Raw genomic sequence first — 9,597 nt, 5'->3', positions numbered from 1 at the left:
CCTGATGCTGCCCGCTGCTCTGTGTGCGTCTGGCACAGCTGGTGCAGCTTGAGTGCATTCCGCACCTCGTTATCTGTAGAGTTATCCATGCGCGTGGCTGCGTGAGATATTCACTCTGTGGATGTAATTTGCCTAAGTCGGTGTATGTTTGTTCCCACTGTATTGGAAGCTGTGTTAGCGCGCAGCGCTGCAAACCCAGCCACCCGAGTTCGATTCCCGCTGACGGCTAACACCGGGGACGATTATCTGAACCAGTCATGCGCCTCCTGTAGGTCAACTCAGCCTAAAATGAGTACCTGGTGCGATGTGTAAACGTCGCGACTTGGAAGATAAAGGCGGCCGGGCGTGTTGGTGGCCACCCACCCCATCGTGTGCCGTGCCGGCTGTCATGCTTTACTTGTTCGTCCATCAAAGGTTGATGATGACCATGACACGCTTCGTTGGGATGAGTCTGGGGTACGGTGAGAGCACAGATGGCTGAACAGTCCAATCTGAGCCCGGAACACTCTGTGGCACACTGGACATGATATGTTGGTAGCAGCCTGCTTGGGGACCGGTCTCTTGGTATGGGTCTTGCACTGTTGTCCCCTCACCATGACATGTTTGGTCCTGCTGGGTTCAGAGGTCGTAGTGCCATCCCAGATGAGACTTCGCCAGGTCGGACGATCTCCAGAAAGGCTTTCCCTTGACTTTTTTATCGATGTTAAAGCTCTTGAGGAAGGCCATCAGGGTGTCTTCGAAGCGTTTCTTCGACCCACCATGTGCTCGCTTCCCATTCTTCAGCTCTCCAAATAATATCTGCTTCGGGAGACAAGTGACAGGCATGCTGGTCACGTGGCCCGCCCATCTGAGCTGTGCTTTCATAAGGTGTGTGGGAATGCTCAGCATGTTAGCACGGCTTAGGACTTCATGTCTGGGATTCACACAGTTCAAGTGAAAGTGATTGAGTTTCCTGATATGGTGTTGGTATACTGTCCAGGTATCGCAGCCATAAGTAAGAGTTGACAGTGACTGCCTGGTAAACCTTAGGTTTGGTGGCCAGCTTGATGCCTGTCCTTTCCTACACTGAATCTCGCAGACGGCCAAAGGCGGCACTAGCCTTGGCAATCCTGATGTTGATTTCATCATCAATGTGAACAGCACGTGACAGAGTGCTACCAAGGTAAGTGAACTTGTCTACAGCTGACAGTTTCTGACCTTTCACAGAGATGGTTGTGTCCACGTAAGGATTACCGAGGGCAGGTTGGTATATGCAGTAACTTCAGTCTTCTTTGTACTGATTGAAGCCGAAGTTGTCGCAGGCAGTTGAGAACTGGTCCATGAGGACCTGGAGGTCGGCATGCGAGCCAGCAGCCAGTGCGCAGTCATCTGCAAACAAAAGGTCGCGAAATATTCAGCTCCTCCACCTTTAGTGTGGCTTGCATCCTCCGCAGGTTGAACAGCCCTCCGTCAAAGCGGCAGATGAAGCGGATCCCAGTGTGGTCGTTTGGAAAGGCATCTAGCAGCATGGCGGAGAACATCATGCTGAAGAGGGTTGGTGCTAGAACACAGCCTTGCTTCACTCCATTTATGACTCAAAACTTTTCAGAGGACTCTTGGTGATCTTGCACACTGGCCTCCATGCCATCATGCAACTGCCGTATCATGGTGATACATTTGTCTGGGCATCAAAACTTTGCTATGATCTTCCAGAGGCCCTCGCTCACGGCTGACGGTGTCAAAATCCTTTCTCAGGTCGACAAAGGTGAGGTATTGTTCTTGGAGTTGGCGGGCTGCAAACACCATGTCAGTGATTCCACAGTTTTGTTCTGAAGCCACACTGACTCTCGGGCAGCTGACCTTGGTCTAGGTGTTCTGTTTGACGATTCCGGATAATTCTTGCAAAGATTTTCCCGCAATTGACAGCAAGAATGTACCTTTGAGATTGTCACAGGCTTGGTGATTGCCCTTCCTCTTGTAGAGGTGGATAATCCAGGCATCTTTGAACACCTGAGTGATGGCTTCTTGTCTCCATAATGATTGGAAGAGGTCGGTTAGGTTCTCAACCAAACGCGGCCCTCCCGCCTTGTAGACTTCTGCTGTTATGGCGTCAGCTTCCGGAGCTGCAAGTGGCAGGTTCATTTCAACTTGAGGCAGCCTATTGATCCCGTCTGCATTTATGGATGAAAGCTGATTGAGGACTGAGTTGAAGTGTTCGGCCCATCTGGCAAGGATTTATGTCTTTCTCTGTGAACAGTGTGGTTCCATCTGCACTCAGGAGTGGTGAGGTCCCTGAGGGTTGTGTGACTCGAGTGCATCGTAGAAACGCTTTGTGTTGTTGCTGTCGGCATGTGATTGTATCTCCTCTGCTTTCTGACTGAGCCAAGCAACCTTCATATCTCTAAACTTGGCCTGGACAGTCCTGCAGATGTTAAGAAATGCAGTTTTCTTGGACTCTGGGCTATCATTCAGGTAGGCTCTGTGCAGGCGATGTTTCTCATCAAAGAGTGCCTGAATCTCTGCATTATTTGCGTTTGGCAGCACCAACTGTTTCAAGGGCTGTTGAGTGCAGCACACTTCTGAGAGCTGTCCAATCTGCCTCAGCATCTTAAGAGTCAAGGCTTCGGGACTCCAAGCAATGGTCTAGGGCTTCAGCAAAACTCTGCTGAACGCTCTCCTGTTTCAGCCGAGAGATGTTGAGTCGTACTCTGGTTCTATTCGGTACAGTCACGTAGGTAAAAAATAAAACAACAAAAAATCACGACGTTTCGTTCACAACACAAGTGGCCTTCTTCAGGTGAAGTAACAGAACTGTCAGGGCGACATCACTTCAATGACCGCTGCTAAGATTCGCAGCGTCTTTTAAGCTCGGTGGGAGGAGCAGGGCGCCTTGACAAAGGAGTTTACATATCAAAAATAGCTGTGTTAAAGTGTTAAAACAGCAGGGTGTTAAAGTCGGAAAATTAGCATGTAACTGGGGGATTAGCATGTTTTTGTTGTGTAGAGGGAGCGGAGGATGGGTCACTGTGTGTGTGCAATAGAAACGGAAAAATTAAAGATCGGCAAGAATGTGCTGTGAGGGAAGAGTAGAAAAAAGGGTTTAATAGAAAGTTCGGAAGGAATATGCTTGGTATACCATTACTTGAAATTGCTGTTAGAAATTAGTTGACGTTTGGTATGATTTAAAACGTCTTTCCAATGGTTGCTTAATTTGAAACCATCCTCTCAGTTGAAGTTATGTCTGTGTTTGTATATCTGAATGGCTTCGTGGACATCATGCCTTTCTCTCATCCTGACAATGACATAGTCAATCGAGTGCAACTGTTTTGACTGTGGATGCATCCGTGTTGTTTTATTGCAGTTTGGTAGATGGAAGAAAGTGTTTGTGATCAATAGGTCATGCACAGCACATGTTCTAAGGGGCAAAAGGCCATTGCTGTTGCATTTGCCAACACCATATGCACCTACGTATGATCCCATTCCATGACTGGTGTAGGCGCACACCATGACTGATGCGCCTACAGTCGCAGCTAGGGTGTTCCCAGCAAAGACTGACTGAAAAACCCAGCCGGCCAGACCGCATCCGGCTTTCATAGGTACTTGCTAACAGCACTTACCCTAAAAGTATGTGAAGGGAGATATTTATCATATGTTTGTACGCATGCATGTCATTAGGTGTCAGTAGGTTTGTGCTCTGTCTTTGTATCTGTCAACTGACTCCCTTGCAAACGGGATGTTCCACCTCAAGGGATATCCCAGGTGGTGTATACACCGTCCAGTCAACACGTCTGTTGAGAACTTGAGACAATGTTGATCCTCCCATCACCATCGCTCCTTGCCACCCACGTGCACACAGCCCCGACGCCCATCCCTCCTCCATCCGCATCCCCCGTGGTGCCCCCTCCCCACCCCTCGGGGTGCGAGGAGCGCGCAGCTGCTGCGTCCGTGGCACGGAGACTCGACACGCGCGCGCGCTCCCCGTGCTCTCGAAGTTCCTGAGACGATGCACACCCGAAGTAACCTCGTACGGTATAACGCGTAGTAGGCTTTCGTGATCAATGTCATCCATAATAGAGGTTTCTGGGTCTATATTTACGCGATCTAACCCAAAAAAACCTCTATTAACCTCGTACGGTATTACTACTGGTGCTTTTTGTTGCTAGTCGCTTGACCTATTTTTGGAACCTTTGGTCCCGCGCTCAGTAACTGGGTGTTTTTTAATAATCAGATTGAGTTTAGTGATACTGTACCCTGATACTGTACCATGATACGGTGATCATTTCATTTGCTCGCTCTTCATCTGCAGAGGGCCGTTTGGGACAGAGCGAGGTCACAGCTGTTCACATTATTACTTCCCGTAAGAAGCACACCGTGGCTTTAAGCGTGTAACCTAAATGTCACGGTTTACCCTGATGCCATTATGAATGTGTGAATGCCATCTGCCGGTGCAAGTGAAACCGGTTAATTTTACATCGAGCATCATCATTATTCACGAGGCCATCATCTCCCTAAGCGCCAGCGACATAATTACCAAGCTGACTCGACGCCTCTTTCCCATTTCTATCCCTCCACATACAAAAATAATTTTAAAAAACAGTTTACGCATCACATCAGAAACCGGTCCAGATGTTGCATTGTGTTGAATCAACGCTGCTGGATTAATGTACTCACGGAAGCGGCTGCCTAAAAATAATGTTGTATTTATTATGTAAAGTGACAGATATGGGAAAGAGGCAGATTGTCTGCGTATTGATGTCGATCCTAATGATGACCGTCGGGCTACTGCTGGCCGAGAATCCCCGCAGAGAGGAATCACACGAGGTCTCTCCCTTCCTCCTCCTCTGCCCTTTCTCCTCCCCTTCTCTCTCCCCCTGCCCCATACCCCATCGCCCAGGGGCAGCAGCAGCACCACCAGAAATTCCTTCTTCAAAAATTCATCGCCATGTATGGTAGCGTTCAGCCCGTGACGCCGCCGCATCCTTTACCAAATAAGGTGAAGAGTTGCCCCGGGAGAGCAGCAGCCCAGCTCGGCGAGCGAATCAGGGCCGTGGTGAATGAATGACTGAGCGAATGAATGAATGCGTGCATGGGATAATCGTGTTCTTTCGTGCGGCGCGCTGTGTGCAGCGCGCTGGTGCAGAGATTGGCAACGGCGTTTTTGAGACGCAACGAGCGATCACGGCGCCGCAGCCGCTGTATTTATGCCCTGGCTCAGCTTTGAGCAGCAGCACTGCCCCAGGGTGCCTGGCTCTGCGGCTGGGCTGGGAGTCACGCGGAGGAGGAAGCCGCCGCGGCTCCTGGACGCGGAGCGGCGCTCACCAAGCGACGGGTTGCGATGTGCGCCGCGCACGTGCGCGGACTATCGGCTGGTTGGTGACAGCGGCACCATCGGATCTGCCTCGCGCAGCCCTGGGACAATGAACAACAACTCGACGCGTTCGTCAATACCATTGTGGCCTTGAAATATATACTGTATAAATACAGTAATAGTTGACGTTTCGGGCAATGACATATCATACCACATATATGTGCTATAAGGGTCATTTCCCGAATCGTCGCCCGTTACAGAATATATTTCTATTCAAAATTTTTCCTCTTAAGGCCACAATGTAACTGACGAATTGTCTTGAGTTTTTTATGACATTTAATTTGAAAGCCTTAAACCTAACAATGAAATATGAAGCCGCGTATGAAAAAGAGCACGGAATTATTGTGAATACTGAAGTACCGAGTGGCACGTAAATCATATCGACCGTGTTGAGACATTGTGTGCGTGGCTGTGTATAATCATAAACGAATTCACGTCCTCTGCAATGATGATGAATGGTTATTCGGCGGTAATTCGGTTCCATTCCCACCCCTCATCCACTGGGCTAGGCTCCCTGCACCCGAACTCGTGCTGATCGCTAAGTTTCGAGAGACGAGGAATGCTGCTCGACTTGCTTCCCACCTGGACCGCTCTCAGCCCAAACTACATTCCTCTCCATCCTGCAGCTAATCCTCAACCTCCATCCCCGCCGAGCGGTGGTGGTAGCGGCTACGCACGTTGCCAGTCTGTAACCCAGCACTGTGGAGGCAGTAGCGAGGGTTGGTGAATCACTGCGCGATGTTGTTGTGAAACTTCCTTCCCGTGGGCATCAAGGAGGAGCCATACCCTTGCTCGCCAGGAGATGCGGATACCAAAATGGGCTCCAGCTTTTCCGCCTGGACGGGATAGAGTGTTGCCCTTTCGCACGCGTGGGATTTTTTTTCAGGTGCGCCGGTTTACTCCCATACATACACACTCATTAATTGGTCTAAATATCTTAATACATAGAGGACTGCAGAACTTGGGTAATTAATGTCTTCGGCTCACTGCGTGGCTCCTGTCTTCCCAGTCGTCTGTAGTTCCTCCTTGTACCTCTGAGTCGTCCTCTCATTCCCCTCTCTTTGAGAGTAGGCGAATACTCAACCACATTTCAAGTTGACATTGTTATGATGTTGTCACATGTTGAAACAAAGGTTCCCAACCTTTATAAGCCCATAGAGGGTCTTTGTCTATAAATATCTGGCAGTTCACCAGCATTGACTCAAGCACGCCTGACTGCTGATGAGACACTCAATGTCAAGACCGATGCAGAGTTGTGCTTGCGTTGAAGCAATGCTGCCACAATGATGCACTCCCAGAAGGCCATGTGGCTGACGGATAATGTGTAAATAAGTGCATATTTTTATGTGGGGGGACAGATATGGGAAGGTGTATTATTTGCGGATATATTTTGGACCCATAGACTACTAACTGTCAAACCTCCAACTATTTCTGTAGATCACCATGCAGGAAAAATAAAAGTTGCTGTTCTGTGCAGAAGAAATGGAATCTGCAGCAGTTCCAGGGCCCAATTCCCACAGCCTGGTGATGGCACTACGAGCAGGGCGCTCGCAGCGCAGGCTGGAGGCGCTGCACGCAAACAGGACGCGGACATCGCCAAGAGGCTTACTCTCAGAGTGTTGAGTGCCTTTCCACGAGCCCGGCTTGCATCTGCAGTCTCTATAAGGTTGCCATTAGCAGGCTGACTTTTTGGTCTCACCCCATATCGTGTACAACCACCACATCATGTGACAAAGACAAAGATTTGCCGTAAAGCTTTAACAGTCTTTTGGGGCAAGTGCTGTTAGCGAGCACCGATGAAGGCCGGCACGGCGCCCGACCGCCTCTGTCTCCCTAGTAACGATGTTTACACGCAGCACCACATACTCATTTGAGGCTGAGTAACCCCAGGGGGGGCCCAAGACCGGTTAAGACAATCGTCACTGGTGTTGGCCGTGAACGAGAAGCACAGTGCGCTAACCACTACTACAAACAGAAATTGTGGTTGCTTTAAACAAACGTTTTGATCATTAAGATGAAGGACACACGTCTCAACCTCAGACATCGAGGGTCAGTCAGCTGCTGCCAGCTGGCTCACGCGTAGCCACTGCAGGCAGCCCAATACAGGAAACCATTCAGGGCCGGGTCAACACGCGACTCGAGGAGCAGGGGACACGGGAGGCCGTGGCGACTGGCTAAGCCCTGGCTATAGGCGCGATCGTTCTCATGGCGCAAGGGCCACCATGACATAATTTCACAGCGGAGGGCGGTGTCGCTCCTGTGTGTGAATCCCAATTAATTTCCAGCGTAGTTTTTCAAAGTTGGCCAATTTGGACCGTGATGCGGGCAAGCAATGGCCCACTCTTCTTCCCATAACGTCCACTGCGAGTGGAGCAGACGGCGCGTAGTACTTTACGGTTTATACACCCCACAGTGATAACTAGGGCAGCCTGCCCGGTTCGAACCGCGAGCCTATGTGCGTGTAAATGCGCACCTTATACCAGCCAGTGCCAGCTATTGTGACACAGCCTAGGCTGACGACGTCCATATATCAGCTCACCCCATCAGTACAGTAGGCAACGCAACCCGTGATTCCCTACGCTGACTCACCCGGGCTGACACACACACCAGGCCATTCCATTCGCAACAAAGATCCCCCACCTGCAGGCGTGACCCACGTTTTCAGGGAAGTGCTGTCAGCGAGCACGTACAAAGGCCGGCACGGTCCACAGGGGGGCAACATCACACCCGGCCTCATTTGTATCCCCAGTGCTGATGTTTACACACTGCATCAGGTACTCGTGAAGGCTGATTCGACCTAGGGGAGGCCCGAGACCGAGTTTAGATATTCGCCACAGTTATTGGTGGTGAACGTTAATAATTATCGGTCTCGGGTCGCCGGGTTCGTAGCGCAGTTCCATAACTATTGCGCCACTGCTCCCCATACACAACAACCCTCGCTTCACACCCCCACAGCCCACGCAGACCTCAGCCCTCGGGTGGGGGGTGGGGCAATGAGAGCACTCGTGCAACACGCGTCATGTGCAACACGCGTCATGTGCAACACGCGTCATGTGCAACACGCGTCATGTGCAACACGCGTCATGTGCAACACGCGTCATGTGCAACACGCGTCATGTGCAACACGCGTCATGTGCAACACGCGTCATGTGCAACACGCGTCATGTGCAACACGCGTCATGTGCAACACGCGTCATGTGCAACACGCGTCATGTGCAACACGCGTCATGTGCAACACGCGTCATGTGCAACACGCGCCACAGATTGTGATGCTAGCGACAACCAGCAGATGTGCGTCAACCAGCAGCTCGCTGCGTATTGCTCACACGCGGCTTCACAGCACCACCGTCACCCACACACCCACACCCACACACCTACACCCACCGTCACGCACACACACTTCCACACCCACACTCCCACACCCACCGTCACCCACACACCCACACTCCCACACTCCCACACCCACCGTCACGCACACACTCACACTCCCACACCCCCCACACTCCCACACCCACCCTCACCCACACACCCACACTCCCACACCTACCCTCACCCACACTCCCACCGTCACCCACACACTCACACTCCCACACCCACACTCCCACACCCACCCTCACCCATACTCCCACACTCCCACACCCACACACCCACCGTCACGCACACACTCACACTCCCACACCCTCACCCACACACCCACACTCCCACCGTCACCCACACACTCACACTCCCAAACCCACACACCCACACTCCCACACCCACCCTCACCCCCTCACTCCCACACCCACCGTCACCCACACTCCCACACCCACACTCCCACACCCGTCACCCACACACCCACACACTCCCACACCCACCGTCACCCACCCCCCCACACCCACACACCCACCGTCACCCACACACAAAGATCAAAGATCCCCCATATAGCCTTAACAGACTGTAGGGGCAAGTGCTGTTAGCGAGCGCCCACACACTCCCACACCCACCGTCACCCACACCCCCACACTCCCACACCCACACCCACCGTCACCCACACACCCACCGTCACCCACACACCCACACACTCCCACACCCACCGTCACCCACACCCCCACGCCCACACACCCACCGTCACCCACACCCCCACACACTCCCACACACTCCCACACCTACCGTCACCCACACTCCCACACCCACACACCCACACTCCCACACTCCCACACCCACCGTTACCCACACACCCACCGTCACCCACACACCCAGCGTCACCCACA

The sequence above is a fragment of the Petromyzon marinus genome, chromosome 39, assembly GCF_048934315.1.
Source record: "Petromyzon marinus isolate PM22_M1 ecotype Great Lakes invasive population chromosome 39, UKy_Petmar_22M1.pri1.0, whole genome shotgun sequence".
Classification (NCBI taxonomy): Eukaryota; Metazoa; Chordata; class Hyperoartia; order Petromyzontiformes; family Petromyzontidae; genus Petromyzon; species Petromyzon marinus.
Note: the sequence above shows the minus strand (reverse complement) of the source record.